Raw genomic sequence first — 18,843 nt, 5'->3', positions numbered from 1 at the left:
AACTATAAACCACAGCTCAAGGAAATTAGAGAGAACAAGGAATTAGAAATTCTTGTGAAAATGGCCATACTGCCCAAAGTAACTTATAGACTCAATGCTATTTCCATCAAATTACCTTTGACATTCTTCACAGAATTAGAAAAACAATTTTAAAATTCACATTGAACCAAAAAGAGCCCATATAGCCAAGGCAATTCCAACGAAAAAGAATAAAGCTGGAGACATCACACTACAAAGAATAAAGCTGGAGGCATCATGCTACCTGACTTCAAGCTATACTACAAGGCTACAGTAACCAAAATAGAATGGTACTGGTACTAAAACAGACACATAGTCCAATACAACAGAAAAGAGAATTCAGAAATAAGACTGCACATCTACAACCATCTGATCTTTGACAAATCTGACAAAAACAAGCAATGGGGAATGGACCTTATATTTAATAAATAGTGCTGGGAGAACTGGCTAACCATATACAGCACATTGAAACTGGACCCCTTCCTTACACCTTATCTAAAAATTAACTCAAGATAGATTAAAGACTTATTTGTAAAACCCAAAACTATAAAAACTCTGGAAGAAAATCTAGGCAATATCATTCAGGACATAGGCATGGGCAAAGATTTCATGATAAAAATGTCAAAAGTAATTGTAACAAAAGCAAAAATTGACAAATGGGATCTAATTAAACTAAAGAGCTTCTGCACAGCAAAAGAAACTATCATCAGAGTGAACAGACAACCTACAGAATGGGAGAAAATTTTTTCAATCTATCTATTTGACAGTCTAATATCCAGAGTCTACAAAGAACTTAAACAAATTAATAACAGCAAAACTTAACCTCTTACCAGCTTTAAAAACTACCAACTATTTACTATATTTATTTTAGCTATTTCTTCCTCTAGTTTTTAATGTATAATGGCAAATTTCAAACATACAAACAATGTTCTAACTAATGTTGGCATGTTTGGATATTTTTGTCATAATTTTAATTGCTCTGTAAACATCTGACAAATTATATAGATAACCTTGGGATCATTTTGAAGTGTTCAATTTTTTATATGTTATCTCCTAAATATATTGGAATAAATTAAGCAAAGCAGTTCCAGAAACATTTTTCTACCAGGTATGCTTACTAGGCTGAGAAATGAAGGCAGGCCCCTCAACCACCATTTTATGTTATTTAAAATGAGACTATCAGAAACACTTGAAATAACATGCCAAGAACAAATCCCTATGAGAAAAGCAGTGTTGTGATGAGGGTATTACATAGAAATTATACTTTCATAATTTTATTATTTTTGTAGAAAATTTCTCCCAAGTTTTCACATTGCCACCTTGAAATGCCAGAAGATTTGCCTCTCAGCATGCAGACTCATAGAAACACAGTATAGAACTTGTTAATTTCTCCTGAAAATGCTTACTGCTGAGACACCAAATGACCGAAGTGGTTTGTTAATCATGTTCAGGTTTCATGACTTGGAAAATCATTTTCTTCCCTCCGCCTTCCTCATCAAATATATATATATACACACACACATATATATAGAATATATATATAGAAAATCCTAGAATATTCTAATTTTTATCCTAAGATGAAAATGCAATGAAGTATGTTGTAGTTATTTATTTTGTGTTTCTAAATGTATATATATACACACAGATATATGTATATGTAAAGTAGCCATCAACACATTAAAGTATGTAAAATTTCATAATTTTATGTTTAAAGATGACAAAATGATGTCAATTATGGATTTCCTTGGGGCATTTTAGTTTGTAAGTTAGCAGTTTAGAGTTGTGACACCATTTAGGAAACATACTCGGATGGCTATTTTGTTCATATAATGATTATATTGTCAGGCTCTTTCAGCTTTTGCATCATATGGAGATAGCTAGGATTGTTCTATAAGAATCTCCGTGGGAGTACAATATAGCAAGTTGCTCCAGGGAAGAAAGATATCTTAGTAGAAGATACGTTGGATTCAGTTTGCCACTACTTTATTGAGGATTTTCGCATTGATGTTCATCAGGGATACTGACCTGAAGTTTTCTTTTTTGTTGTATCTCTGCCAGGTTTTGGTATCAGGATCATGCTGTCCTCATAATGTTAAGAAACATATCTTATTAGACATTTTATCCCTTAAAAAATAATATGTTTAGGACTTCAGTACTAGTAGTAGTAGAAATTAATAGCTAGCATTTATTGAGCTCTTACTGTACTAAGACATTTACATATATAACTTCATGTAACATAGTAATCCTATAAACTAAGTACTATTATTACCCTTTGTACATCAGATGGTATTTGGAACATCACTGGTGGTGAAAATTTGTGAATAAATTAATGAATATGTTGATGAAATAATCATCTCTAGAAAGTTTTTGGAAAATATTTTGTCTTTCCTAAGTAACTTATTTTATCAATTGCCTGCCTTAGAAGCATATGCTTCTAATTCATAGCCTAGAATATCCTAGAATATTCTTATTTTTATCCTAGGATGAAAATGCAATGAAGTATGTTGCAGTTATTTATTTTGTGTTTCTAAATGTAAAATCACAACTGAGTTGAGTGACACACAATTGATTATTACTATGTTGGTAACTTGCAAATCTTTGCATTGTTTTTGCAGTCTTATTCTCAAAATCATGACATTCTTGTTACCTAAAGTGATGACAATGAAATCTACTGCCCTGTATTTTTTCTATGTTCTCTTTCCTTTCTCTGTGGACTTAGGAATTTTGGATTCAAACCTCTGATTATTCTGAAATTGATAAGTAGAAAGTTCTGTTGTAGGAATCATATTGCCTTGATCTGTAATTGAATCTCCCTCAGAATTTTGTGATAAAATTGATCCACTCCAATTAAGTCAGGCAGATACTGTTTCTCTATTGTCTGCCTTTGAGGCCTCTATTCAAGCTTATCATTTCCACCGATGTTATTCCAGCTTGTGTAACAAATTTTTTTGTGTGTGACAGATATAAGGCTTAAATTCTTTTTCAAATACTGCTGAACAAATATAAGTATAGTATATATATATATATATCACATTACCTTTTTTCTAGTTACAAAAATGACACCTGCTCATTGTAAAAACTTAAACTTATAAAACTCATATTAATACATTTAAAATCACTAGGAATTTTGCAACTTATCAATAATTTGTATTACTGTTTGTGTGTAAATCCTATCTTTTTCCTTTGAGCATGTTTGTGTTCGTATTTATGATTACATTTATATACTATCACACTGCACATGTTATTTTTGTTTTTTGTTTTAACACCATGAACATTTGCTGTTCTCAATGAGTATTATTGTTCAACATGGTATTTAGTGATTGTATAGTATGATACTCTTTGGGTGTATAATCCAATCTCATTGTTGAATATTTAGGGTTTTTCATCATTTTCCTTTTTAAAATAACACTGATCAACATCCTTCTATATAAATTTCTTTTTTGGAAGTAATTTTATGGGTGAAAATATGAGAAACATATTCAAACTTTTTATAAACACGTTTAGAAGCGCTATTTAAAAAATAGTGCATTAGTAATATTACATTTCTTTACCAGCATTTTATACACATGGACAGCTTCAGGTGTCTGGATTTTTGTTTAGATTGAAAACTTTACTCCTTGTATTTCACCCTTTCTAAAAGAAATTTATGTTCTTGTCTTTCTCATATACTCTCAATTCTATTATTTCTAGCGCAATTCTCTTTAAACACTTCCCTTTTCCAATTTACCTTGTGACTTGTTAAAAATGATCATTCTTCCATCTCTACCTTCTTACTCCATTTATGTAGCAGAATTTTGCTGTTAGTAAGCAGGATGCTTAACACTATTCCAAGCAAAATACTCTCTATTCAGGTATTTCCTTGGACAAACTTAAAATAAATCCTGAACTTGCTAATGTAAACCTCTCTCTGTGTTATGCATTTCTGGCTTTGTAGCCAAAATTAATTTTTTTTGTTTTACATTTTTGTAGGAAAAGTCAAGACTACAAAGTAGGAATCTCTAGTTCTATGATCTTCATAGCAAACAATATTTTGACAAAGCCACTAACTGAAGACTCTTAGGGCTGGAAGTTTGCAAACAAATTTGCAGTTAACAGCCTGTTACTTCCTTAAGCTTAGCTGTGAATGTATATTAATGAATTTATATAAATCATATTGTTTAGGATTATTAATCATTTGACCAAAATGCTCTAGGCCAAGTTACTCCAGCAATAAATTTCACAAATTGGTTCAGTTAATGATTCAACAGATTCAGCCAGTGATTAAGACCTTATGATGAATTGAATACTAGACTTAGCATCTTCACACAAAATATTCTCACAACATTCTAATATGTTATGACAGATAACACTGTATCCAATTTACAGATGAGAAAATGGAACCTTAATGAGCTTAAGTATTTTGCCAATGTGACCATTAAAAATGACAAAGCTAGGATTTGAGCACAGGTCTTCCAACTTTAAAGTTACTACTCTTTTTATTTCCCTTCACACAAATTATTTTATTCATTTGTGGTTTATTTTCAAGAAACATGTACTAAATTTTAACTTATTGCAGGCCATGTACTTAGTACTGGGAAATGATAATAAGATGAATAAGTAAATAAATATGTAGTAAAATAACATGAGTTATAACTTTTTGGAGCTGTCTAATGGATGGGGAAAATTACTAATCAAAATATAACACAAATATTCCTTAGAAAGAAGGAAAATGATACACATCAGAAATGCATATCTATATAAAGAAAGGAAGAGCATCGTAGCAGGATTATTGAAGGTAAAATAAAAGTTTTTTATCTTAACGATCTAACAGACAACAGTTTTTTCAAAATAGTAATAATTGCAACAATGTAATTTATTATATGCATATGCGTATGTAGGCTTACCTATAAGTGAAATAAATGATAGCAAAGATGCAAGAGATGGGAGTGAGGAATTAGGAATATTTTGTTATTATAAGGTGCTTATAGTACCTGTGAGGCAGTATAGTGTTATTTGAAAGTGGACTTGAATTAGCAGTAAATATATATGACAATGCTAGGGCAACCACTAAAATGATATTCTTCAAGTTTAATTGATTCACAGAGAAGAGAGAGATTGAAATAATATAAAATGCTCAGTTAAAACCACAAAAGGCAGAAAATGAATGAAAGACTAAAATGGGAACAAAGAACAAGACAACAAATAGAATACAGTAACAAATATAAGAGTTATTAAGCCAAATATATCAATAATTACTTTTGAAACCATGCAAGTTTTAAAAAGTTTACTTATGAAAGAATGAGTACCATCATTATGGAAGCGTAAACCAAGAAGGAAGAAGAACATGGTATCCACAAACAGGGAATTCAACACAAGAAAGAAGGGAAATGAATTCCAAGTTTGATAGTGAAGGGAGATCCAAGTAATTGCAGGTTATTTTCAAAAGGATGTTTTTCCAAAAGTATAGGCATTCTGGCAATTTGAGGAGATAAAAAATTCTTATGTTGAATTATTGGTATCAACTTTAAATCCTTGAAAATTGAAAATTAATATGATAGCATTATTTAACACCTATATAGCGCTTATTAAATGCTTAGCACTGTTTCAAGTGCTTTACATATACTAATTTTACATATATTAATTTATTTAAACCTCCTTTAATCCTATAACATAGATATCAGTTTTAACTCGGAGACATTAGATTGACAGGACAAATTCCCAGCTGCCTAGTGTCAGAACCAGGATTTAAACTCAGGAAGTCCATTTTCAGAATCTGTGTTCTGAACCACTATGTATCTGCCACTCATCCAATAACACATTGTACTGAAATTTTCGCTATTATGAGAACTTAGTCAAAAGGTTTTTTTCTTTCTAATTCTGGACTACCTAGTGGGTCTGAAAGTTAAGGTTGTGACTTTCTGCCCTATCCTTATGAAAAATGTAAAAATTTAGTCTTCTCATTTGGTTTCAGCAGAAATGTTATATACATATAACATTTTATATACATGTTATATATATATATGACATTCAGCAAAAATGTTATATACATATAACATTTTATGTTATATATGTTATATATAATCTATATAAATATATAATATAATATGTATTTAATTAAATTCATCATAAGGTCATAAATATATATTTAATTAAATTATATAAATAATATTTATATAATATAAATTTCTGCTAATGTTTTATATCTATGAATAAATATATATTTTATGGTATTCCATTATATATAATTTTCTATATAATACATGTTATGAATATATTATATATATTTAAATATCATATATTTGTATTAAATATACATTTATATAAAATATATATTTATATCAATCTATATGTATCTATCTATCTATCTATCTATCTATATATATATATAGCCATCAATATTAAAAAGAGGGAAATTTAGTAAGTGCAGCTGAATTCCAGGCATGGTTTCACAAGATAGCAGGATGTTATACTGCTCCCTGTCTAACACTGCATTTCAATTTTAAGCATTTAAGAATCTCTATTACAGATCAAGCAGTTGTTAGGACAAAGCCATTCTATACTTTGCTGTTAGGGTTCAAGCTATATTTGCTTTATGCAGGAGTCCACAGGCCAGTGTTAAAGCCCTGGTATAATAAATGTCTTTATCTATCTGTAGTTCAAATTAGTTGGAAGAGCACTTTATCTAATAAAAAAACCTGACTTGAAAGCTGCATACATCTCTAACTGGCTTTGTCAACTTATGAGATGGTTTACCAACACTTCTATGCCTCTAGGGAGTATAAATGGGTGTAATAATAATACTCTACTCAAAGGTTACTTTATGGCTTTCATGAAGCTCAATACACATTGATGGATTATGAAGTATTTAACAAATCACATGAGTAAGTGAATTCTACTTTGGGGGGTGTGAAAAATGCTGAGAAATAATGTAGCAGACAAAAAAATTATTATAAGGATTTTTCTTGCCCTGATGAAATTCACATTTTGATGAGGATGACAGATTAATAAAACACAATTGCAAAGCGACTTGAGAATTGCTAAAATAAAGGTAAGTGCCAACATCTATGAGGACACAGACTCTATGTTTCCTTAGTCTACCGATATTCCGTTCACTCTCCTAGTTACCACTTTCACCATCTTCTCTTCTCAAATTCCCAATACCTGCTGGTCCTCCCCCTCTGGCAGCTGATAAATTTCTTTATAATTCACTTTAAAACAAAAATATCACCATATCACATCATCTACAGCATCTGCATCCATGTGCTCAGTAATTCCCTCCACTTTTATCAATGAACTACCTAGGACTAAATTTAAAGCCAGTCCTCGGCATGGGCACTAGATCTCATCCTTTCTCACATCAAAGAACACATTATTCTAGTAGCTTTCATCCATCTCTTTCCTACATTACCACTTTTCCCTCTCTATTGGTTCATTCTTGGAAGCATAAAGCTTCCTGTTATTTCTCTTCTTCTCTGCCCTTGCTTACAAACAGCACCCTTTGTTGAAGCACTTTACCAAACAGCCTGATTTCTTTGCAACAAGAGTCCTCAAAAGAGTTATCTATACTCACTTTTTCTGATGCCTCTCTCTTTATTGTTTCTTCAACAAGCTCCAAGCAGGCTCTGGTCCCTAACCATTCCACTGAAACTGCATTCGTCACTACTGACCTTGCTTTGCTGAATCCAGAGGGTTATCGGTAGGTCTCCTTTTGCTGGAGCTATCCACAGTATTTGGCATAACCTGACCCTTTTTCCTAAAAACTCTTCATTTGACTTCCAGGTTGGTTTCATTTTCTCCTTCTCACTTTTATTGGCCCACTCCTCCTCATCTCTTGTATCTTAATTTTGGACCCCTCTCCTCTCCCTCTGCCTTTAGTACTTGCTCCCCTTCAGTTCTCTATGAAAGCTTATATCCACATCCTATTGTCTCATCCTGACTCATAGTTATGCCTATCATGTGTATATCATAACTTCCAAATCTATATCTCCACTCAGGACCTCTCACTTGACCTCTGGCACAGAAACACATTTATTTTAAAGCTAAGGAAGCTTAAGCTTTGACTCCTCACTTGCATGAATCCCTCTCAGGGATCTGGGTAGCAGCCTAGCAATACGATTTTATAAAGCAACCATTTTTGTAAAATATACAAAAGAATTTATGCAATGGCAATTTGTCAGGATACTGAGTATCCTTCTCTCTATCCTTTCCCCTTGTTCTTTGGCATTGGAATGACCTTTGACATTTTGGGGATATAGGCAATGGGATATTGAACTAGCAATGGGCCTGTGTCATCACGCAGGTTGCCTTTTGTGCATGTGTGACACAGACCTGTTGCAGTACTGTAACTAGCAAGTATATCTGTTTGTGCGTGGGAGTGTGGAGGAAAGTAGAAAAAAGAGGCAGAATGTAGACATCATATATTCACAAAAAATAAGCTGAAAAGACTGTTTCAGTAACATATTATGAAGGAGTTTTTTGCCAGCTTGAAACAAATAAAAAATAATAGGCTAGAAAGTTACCAGAAAATTTAGTAATTTGCTACCCACTGAGCGTTTTTATCAGTGCTATAGCAATAGAGGGTCTTTGTATTTCTGGAATGCAACTATCCTTCTGTAACAGTTAAATATCTGTGAACACATAGAATTTGAGAGAATTCAAAGGCTTATCTTATACATAAAAATGCACAGTATCTGATGAGAAGATATAATACATTCAAAATATTCATGATATATTTATCAATTTATTCAATTATTAAACAACTATTAATTGCATGCCCACTATGTTCAAAGTGCCATGAATATATGATGGTGTGTCCACACATGTCTGCCAAAGAGTTTATAATCCAGTTAAGATGACACAATATAAAATAGAAGTAATACAAGGTAATATATAAAAGTAGTTACATCTCAAATTTAGGCCCATATATGGCAATTAAGCAAAAAGACCCTGGGATAAAGTGAATTAAATTGCTTAACTGTAGGTGGGGAGCTGAAGAGAGGGAAAGTAGTGGGAGGCTTATTAATAAGGCAGTTAGGGCAAGAACACACAGGACCTTTTTTTTTTTTTGAATAAATGAGTCTTCCTTAATAGTCATATAAAAACATATAAAATGTATTTTTTATTAAAATAAAAACACTTTCAAAAATTAGGTCACCAAACAAGTTATCTATCTAAAGTAAGTTTTCTGTTTCTGAAAGCAGTTTGCTTTAAATATCGAGAAGTGTTAAGAATATCAATATATCTATTTTAAGAATAAACAAAAATAATAATTAAAAATCACATGCTATAAAGAGAGTTTTTCCTTTACTTTCTTTTGGAAAAGAAAAGGATGTATGAATGTTCTCAAGATGGTAAGAGTCTTCCATTGGAAAAGAGAGTGAGGGTTTTGTTAGGGTGTATCTTCTATGAAAAAAATTAAAAGATCAGCAATTGAATTCATATCACATTTTTTCACTAACATTCAATTATTACTCATTCCTCTGTCCTGTCCTTGAGTGAAGAATTAAAGATATAATCCCCACAGTGTCTATTAATAGGAGTCCAAAAATGATTTGAATATAAATCCAGGTAAATACTGATATTTTTATGTCAGTGTTTTGTGGAAGATTACTCTGTCAAATGTTTCAGGTTGAAACTAGAAGCAAAGAGAGAAGGAAAGTTTTGATGTAATTCATGGGAAAAATAATAAAAATCCAACAAAAAAGATGGTTGTTTGAAAAACAATTAATATTTGTTAGAACCTTCTAATGTACAAGGGAAGTCTAAGTGAATTGGAAATATATAATTTAGTCAAGGTTGAATAAATTTATCAGAGCTGAGATTTGAAACCTAGCAATTTGGTTTCAGAGTATGCATTGTTAATCAATGAATTGAAATACCTCCAATAGGGAATGGATTAAAAGTTGCTGTTTTGTTTTTTACAGATTTATTGTTAAAGTGAAATAAGCTGAATATGATGATTAGAAATTTGAGCTGAAAATCCTGGTGAATTGGCACAATCATTGGCTGTCTTAGTTCTGGCTGTTATGACAAATTGCATAGACCAGGTGACTTAAACAACACACATTTATTTCTCACAGTTCTGGAGGCTGAAATGCTGGCAGATCTGGTGTCTGGTGAGGGCACTCTTCCCTGTTTGTAGATGGCCATTTTCTTATGGTATTCTCCTATGACTGAGAGCAGAGAGTGACAGCAAACTCTAGTGTTTCTTCATTAAAGGGCACTAATCCCATCCACGAGGGCTCCACTCTCATGACCTAATTATTTCCTGAAGGCTAGCTCTTAATAACATAACGTTGGGGGTTAGGATTTCAACATGTGGATTTGGGGGTGGAGGATACAAGCATTCAGTCCATAACTTTGGTTTCAGAGCCTAAGAGGCATTAGTTTGAATTCTGTTTCTACTATTTGATATCTTAACAGACTTGTCCAAACTATTTAATTTCTCTAATTCTCAGTCTCATCATCTGTAAAACTGAAACAATAATACTGACTTTGTAGGGACTAAATGTGTGTGTGTGGGTGGAGAGGTAGAGTGCCTATTATAATATTAGCCTATGTCTATTAATAAATTTATATGGCAAATGGTAATGCAGCTGATTTGAATTTCTAAGCCTGGGTATAAGGGTATATTATAGTACAATTGTAGAATATACAAGGTTAGAAAAGAAAATGTATTGAGAGGGAGTTGTTGAGACTTTCATAGATATTAAACATGATTTATTATGTCACTTCTTTTAATTTTGAATAAAATTCTTCTGTATGTGAAAGAAAGAGGAAAGAAAATAAAGAAAAGAAAGAGAGACATCGATCAGAGTGAAATACAAATAATAATTTTAAATCACACTCCAACCCATTCTTTCACCTTAAAATGTTAGGTCCCGGGAAGGATGGGAAGTATTTGTAAAGATAGAGAGCATTCATTGACATTGAAAGAAGTAAAAGGAATATATCTGATACAGTAGAAGGAAGAAATAGCACTCTTCAAAATAAATGATATCCAATTCCTCTTCACTTGTTGGGATGGCTGAATCCTGTTGAGCCCTGCATATCTCCCACCCCATGGATGATTTGTTAGGCTGAATGACATGTCAAGCTATGTAGTCAGTTTTTCAGGCATTTGCATTTACTTTACTAATAGATATTAAAAATGCTCTGTGGATGATTGAAAAAAAGGATAAAAGGAGTCATCAGTGGACATGCTAATAACAAAAGATTTGGTTCATGAGGGGAAATAAGAAGGAGATAAGGGGAATAAGATAAATCTCTAGAACAACTCCCTTAGAAAACAGAAAATAGTAATAAAAAAAAAAACTTGAAGAGGAAAATCATACTGTGAGATAGAAAAGCAGAAAATATTTCCATGTTGTTGAGCCAGTAATGTAAGTGGAAATGCTGGTTGGGGAAGGATATTCCAAATGGAGGAGACAAGAACTGAATACAGACTTCCCTGAAAAGTGTCTTGTTTTTACCTTTGACTTTGAAAACATAATGAAAAAACAACATATATAATTACAAACCAACAGCAAAACAAAATGAAACAAATAAAGCATTTCCTAAAAAATTAAAAGCAAAATGAAGCAAATAAAGCTAATATTGCATGCTGTTGGTGGCTTAAATACATAGAGAAATTATTTGAAAAGAAATTAAAAATAAATAATTGACTATATGTCCTTCACAAGATTTATATTCTAAGATCTAATGTATTTTTAAAAACTCTTATAAATCTGTTTTCATAATCATGTTAATATTAATATCATTACAACTTTAGCATATTGGTTTTACAAGTATATGTGCATATGCGCACACACACATATGGTAAGAAATCATGTTGATATCATTAGTGTGTTAGTTTCTTACTGCAAGAAATTACCTAAAATTTGGAGGTTTAAAAGGACAAAAATGTATTGTCTTATAGTTCTAGAAGTCAGAAATCTAAATTGGGTCCACAGGGCTCTGGAGGCTCGAGGACAGAATCTCTTTCCTTGCCTTTTCCAGCTCGAGAGGATATCTACTTTCTTTGGCTCATGGCCACATTAATATTGTGCTCTATAAATATTATTTTCCACTAAAAGAACTAAAGCTTCTTAGAGAAATGGTTGATTCCAGCTCTAGGACAAGTTTTGCCTCACCAGAAAGAAAAACGAAACAAAACAAAAAACAACTGGTATCATGTCAAAAGAAGACAGGAACCAACTTGAAGAGTCTTCCACTTGCCAAAGACAGTACAGTTTAAACATCAATAAAAATAACAACTACAGTGGATTGAAAGTTACTAAAATATGTTAAAGATCTCTGAGTTCATAATAGTAGAAAAAGAACTCTTATTGGTCATTTATATAGGGTAGGAAGGAAGCAACAAATTTTTCTAGAAACTGGTAAACAGAGAAAAGATCAAGCATTTATCCTGCGTTTTCCAGCACGAATGTCCTTTAGGATAACCAAAAAACTGAAAGAATTCTTTCTGTATGTAAGAATTGCAGGTGATAAAGGAAGGGGATATAACAGAATTAAATTCACTATTTTACCACTCCATGAAATAGAGGATTTAAGAAATGATAATCAATAGGCTGTTAAAAACATTAGATGAAAAGCTGTCGGGAAACTTTATGTTAGACATATCAGAAATTTGAATCCAATAATCAATAATCAGAAAGAGAGACAATCAGACAATATTATAATTATTCTGAAGCAACTTTGACAATATCAGGAGCCTGAATCTATCTGATCAAGGTTATAGATTCCACTAGTAGCTTAAGGGAACACAGAAGATAATCATATTAAAAACACAACATGGGATCTCCTCTACCCAGTTTTTATGTGAGCAAGGCTGAACAGGACCTGGACTTCAAATGTGTGCATGTGACTTAGGTTCAGTTAGTAAGAGTCACAGTGATGTTTTAGAGATAGGATTATGTGCAAAACAAAAATACAAGAGGACTTTTCCTGAAACTGTTAGAAAAGAGATGCTTCTTTCTCTGAGTTTGGTAAAAGGTAAAAAAAAAATAAAACGTGAAAAAGATTGATAAAAGCGTACTTGAGTTGCTTGTGCCTTTCTTTGCCACAAATGGAAGAATATCTGCCTGAAATTGAAGCCATAACAAATTGCAGCAGAGCCAAGAAAAAGAGATAGAAACATGATCCTCTTTTTGAATACCTGGATGTATATGTGCATGAAGCCAAAATGCCACTGGAATTTTTTATTAGTATAAGCAATACAGTTCTCTCTCACACACACTTTCTCTCGCTCTTTCTCTTTCAATTCAAGTTTGAGTTGGGTTTCTCTCACTTACTATGTGCCAGGCAGTCTGATGGATGATATACACATACATTTTTAGAGGCCACAGTGAAGGCGTCAGCAACATTTGTTTTAACAACAGAAGACCCTACAATAAGAGAACCCAGCCAGGCATATAATAACCTGGCTTTAGTCTTGGAAAGACATTTTGACAAATTGTCATTACTCCATTAAATATACTATTAAGAACTCTGTGAAAATCAGTGGAAGTTAATTCATGTCCTTGGTAGTCATATCAAAGAGAAAATAGAAGAAATATTGAACTAGAACAGAGTCCATCTTCCACCCAGAACAGTAATGGTTTATTTTACATTTTGGATAATGGCCACCCAAATGGCACTTGAATTATTTTGGTCATGGGACATTCCCTACTTTTTTGAGGTGGTTTTAGCCTATGGAAGAAATGGGTAAATATTTTGATTATATTTGTGTTTTCAAGCATCCCACAAAAAGTTTTCCAGTCTTCATATCTATGTATAGATATTCAGGATCTGGGAAGACTTAGGAAATGAAATAATAAGGTACTATCGAGCCAGAAATATACAAGGCTACTGAAGTTGACCTAAAACACCTGAGTTGGGTATGAATAGTACAAGTAAATAAGAGTTGTCTGAGAATCAAAGAAAGGGAGTAGTATACAGTTTGAAACTTCCTCCTTATCCGGCACTATTTCTATTGGATGACATGCCAATGAAGTAACATTTAACCATGGTATGTTTAACATGCCATTTACCCTCTGACTTGAAGGTTCTTGTATTCCAGCTATCAATTAAAGATATGAGTTTGTTTTTCCCCTTACTAGCTGTGCTTAGGTTAGATTTCTTTTATCTTAGACATATGAAGTTAATTCTATCAGCCCATGCCTGGAGCTTTATATCTACCCCTCTTGACTTCCATAACTGAACAATATAAATTCTTTTCTTTCTTATCTTTTCAACTAATATACATTGTATTGCTTCAGGTTTTATGTTTTTCAGAAAATTGATAAACATGTATTCCATGTTTTATATTCAGGTACAACATTAATGTCAGGGATATGTAGGAACAAGAATATTTCTATGAGAAAACACAAAAACATAACTAAGTTTTCATGAATCCACTAATTAACCCTTTTGGAATGGCTATTTCAGTAATTCTAAATTAATTTAACAGAATTTCTACTCTGCAATGTTTCTCCACCTTGACCACAGAATAATATGATAGGCCTTGTCAAATTCTTGGAGAAAATGAGTACACTCTATATTTAGGATTCTTCCGACATACCCATGTCAGGAAGTGAGCTTAGTTTTACATCACTTATTCTGGGGGAACCCTTGCTATCTTCTGATATTTCAATGGAATAGACATTTATTATTGTGTCATATTTAAATCACCCATTTGAAAATTATCTAGAATGGATGTTATATTTACTTGTCTACATTTCTAGATATATTTTTTATATACTTTATGTTCATTTTTAAAAATTTAGATTTTTTAATCTCTAAAAGTTATCTCTTATATCCAGTTCTTGAATATTATCTACCAGTGATATACTATCATATATATCTTTCAATAGTTTTATTGTATATAATTTGCTTAAGTCTAGATACTGATTTCATTTGGCTATACACCTCATTTCTTACCTACCCATCTAGGATATTATCATGCTCTTAATCATTTTTTCTTATATTCTCATTGAGGTAATTTTCTTATGGGAAGATATCAAAACCAATACTGAGTTAAACAGCTATCTATCAGTAAAGCATCCATCATATGTAGTAGAAATGTAGGAAAAGCAAGGTATCTGAAGAGCCAGAGGAAAAATGAGTTGCCAGTACTGAGACTTTAGGTCACATGGTAATAACACAAAGCAGTTATAAGAATGATTTTTTGGAGAGTTTTCAAATGATTGTCGATTTTACTCAAATGGAGTCATATCATATGTCCTTCTCTGTACCTTGTTTTCTCACTTAAAATGCTATCCCTGTAATCCCTATGGCTAAACTGCATTCAAAAATCTATTTTCTGATAAAAGGCTCTTTGGAATTCTGCAATGTAAATGTAATATATTTTATTTGACTGTACCATTATTAACAGACTTCTATTTTGTTATCTGCCTTTGTTCACTTATAATAAGTGATATAAACAAAAATTATTTTTCATATCTGTAACTACTATTACTTTTATTTCCATGGGATTAACTTTCAAAAGTAAGGTTGCTGGATCAAATGGTATCCCTATTTTTACTTTAAATAATTATTGACAGATTGCTTTCCAAACATCTGTGACAATTCATATTTCCAGCAGCAAAGTGTGAAAATACTATTGTCCTCTCATATCAACCAGCCACAGTTGCTGTCACTCTTTTAATATTTTCCAATTTAATCTTAAAGAAGTTGAACTTCATTATGGATTTAAAATTTACTTTCCCCAAAACACTAGTGAGACAGAAGACATTTTAATAAATGTATTGGCTGTTTGGATTTAATCATCTATGGACTATTGAAACATTTTGGCTCTTTTTATTGGGTTATTTTTAGTATTTACATTTTAAATTTGTCAAGTGCCTGGTAAATATTTTCTTCAAATTATAATTTATCTTTATTTGGTTTGTGATATATTTTACCTTATTCTAATATTATTACTAATTTTAACAAATAAGGCAATCATGGAGCTCTTTCATGCTATAGTTTCTGAGTTTCCAGTTTTGATTAAGAAGGGCTGCCTAACTGAAGGTTATACATATATTCTCCTAAGTTTAAGATTTATTATTTTATATTTTTATGTAAAAACTTTTATAAGGCTTGAATTCTCTATTGTTTATTGTGTGAAGAAAAGATTCAATGACATATCCTGTTTCGTGGATAGCAACTTATACCAGCATTGTTAAAAATAAATTCTTTGCTTTTTGAATTGAAATAACTTTTTCATATATTAAACTCCCATAACACTTGGTTCTATTTCTGGGTTCCATATCTACTTATATATTTGTCTTTTTAAATTTCAATTCTAAAATATTTTGACTATGTGGAATCATGTATGTATTAAGGTAATGCAATGCCCCCACCCCAAGATAATTGCCTTGGTTATTATCAGATAATTATGCTTTCCTAATCTTTAAGATAATTTTATAATTAAAAAGTTCCAGCTAGGATTTTAATTGGAATTACTTCTAAATTTATATATTAGCTCTAAGGTCATTGACAATTCTTATACAAAGTGTGTTACCTAAGAAAAAGAAACATGCTTCTATTTGTAAATTTTTTATTTTATGTCGTTCAATATGATTCCATGATTTTCTTTATAGGCATTCTATACTTTTCTTGTTAAATTTGTGCCTAAGCACTTTTTAATTGTCATTGCTATTGTGAATTGAATAGTTCCTTTTCAATATTTAGCTTCTTATTACTCATAGATTTATTTTCTATAAACCTGCCTTTCAAAGTTTCATAATAATTTCCCATAATTTCAGTAGTCTCTTGAATTTTCTCTTTTGATTTTAAAGAAAATACTTAAAATGTATTTTCTCATTCCAAATATTTTCATTGATTATTTAAATTTCATTTCCTTTTTTTTCTTTTTATAAAGACAGGTTCTCACTTGAACTCCTAGGCTCAAGAGATCCTCCCACCTCAGCATTCCAAAGTGCTGGGATTACAGGCATGAGCCACTGCAATTGGCCTTAAATGTCTTATTGAAACTCACATAATGTTAAATACGCTATTTTTACTAAATGAGAAGTGAATGAATATTTTGGCAAAGTTTGCTCAGGAGATAACTGGATAATGCTGAGTTTTGAGTGTTATGTTCTTTCTCCTGTCTTGTTCAACTTCAGGCCTTGAGTCAAGTTTCCAACAAGCTCAGTTCTACAAGTTTCTAAGTATATTCTATGTGTTGGCAGTATACAATAACAACACCATCCTCACCAGTAGGTGGTTCTGAAAATCAACCTTCTTTTTCTAAAACATGTATTTTGTGTGCTTAGAGTGAGAACCCAGGCAACTAAATCTGGATCACACTCCTTCCTTTCCCCTAATGCTTTACTGTGAGTCTAGTCCATGTGCCAGGACTTAGTGTCCTTCTTTCCTGCTTCTGCTGGATGCAGTGGCTCCTGAAGATCTTAGCCACATACTATAACTAAAATCACACAGTAGGTCTGCTCTTCTTCCCAACAACAACTGCAAGCCTGATACCCAGCTATAAATAAAGAAGATGATCTTCCTTTGGCCCTGTGAATCATCAGCACCATTACTAAAGTACTCATAGATATAGTCATGGTATAAATGAAACCTGCCTTTGTCAGATTCTACTGGATATGGTAAGTTGAAATACTGCCATCCAAACTTTTCTATTCTCTGCAGACTAACTTTGCCTTAATGTGTACTCTACTCATTTTACCATTTCCCACTAGGCCACCACTAAACCACTCTACATCCTGTTGTGTTTTTCCATGTAAGGTATGGATATATTTAGGAATTCACAGGAAAAATACATAAGGCAATAATCAGAATTAAAACTAAGTGATTACTAACCTCATCAATTGTTTACTATATGCCAGATATTTTTATAAATGTTTTATATGCATTCATTTAATTCCTACAACCACCATATGAACTACCCTTGTTTTACAAATGAGGAAATTAACTGACATGCAGAGTAGGTTTCTCGTTTTGAAAAATGGACTTCTTTGTTTTCATTTATCAAACCTTATTTTCAGACAGCAAGGATTATTTCCAAAATCAGAATAGTATGTACATATCCTTTCTGCTTGCTCCCATCACAGATTAATCTGAACTTTCACTTTTTCTTAACACTTCTTAACAAGTCTTACCTAATTTGTGGCCAACCTTTCATGATGTTCTTAATATTTGTGACATTCCTTCCTTCTATTTTTCCCCTAATTAAGGCGTTTCTTTTTTATATAATTTATTGCCTTTTATAATCCTAACTCATATGTAAACTTATTGTGAATTCACACTATTTATTTTATTTATTTCCTCACAGTGAATTGTATAATAAAAAATGTAATGCTTTCTACGATGTTGAGCTGTGTTTCCTTTTAAGAGGCTCTTATTCTAGTATTACTTTGAAATCTACTTTGAAATAAATATTTGGCAATGTCCTCAATTATGTTATTAATTTTATTCTGTAAGCTTTTAAGATTGTCTCTCTAGCCTGGGTGTGTCAAGATTTCCATAAGATATGACTTGCTGTGAGTTATTTTTTGTTCATTGTACTGGGCATTCGGTGAGTCCATTCAATCAGGAAACTTCTATTTTCCAGGCCAGGGAAGTTTTTCTCTTCTTTTAAATAATACCACCACCTTCAACCTCTGTTGCTTTCTTTATGAAACTCCTATCAGTCAAATGTTTGCTATCCTGCAAACATTTATTCTGTTTATTTGTTCTTTTTCATTTATTCCTATTTTTTTCTTTCCGTAGGTTTTATCATATTTCCTGGGAGTTGGGATTTTCTCTGGTATGTTTTCTTTAAAACATACACTGTGGTAGTAACTTGGGTACTGAGGAGGCTTAAATGATTCTTATATAGAATCCCATTCTTATGCACGA

This window comes from Pongo pygmaeus, chromosome 5 (genome assembly GCF_028885625.2).
Source record: "Pongo pygmaeus isolate AG05252 chromosome 5, NHGRI_mPonPyg2-v2.0_pri, whole genome shotgun sequence".
In the NCBI taxonomy this organism is placed as follows: Eukaryota; Metazoa; Chordata; class Mammalia; order Primates; family Hominidae; genus Pongo; species Pongo pygmaeus.
The sequence above is the reverse complement of the archived record's forward strand: the minus strand, read 5'-3'. Positions refer to the sequence as shown.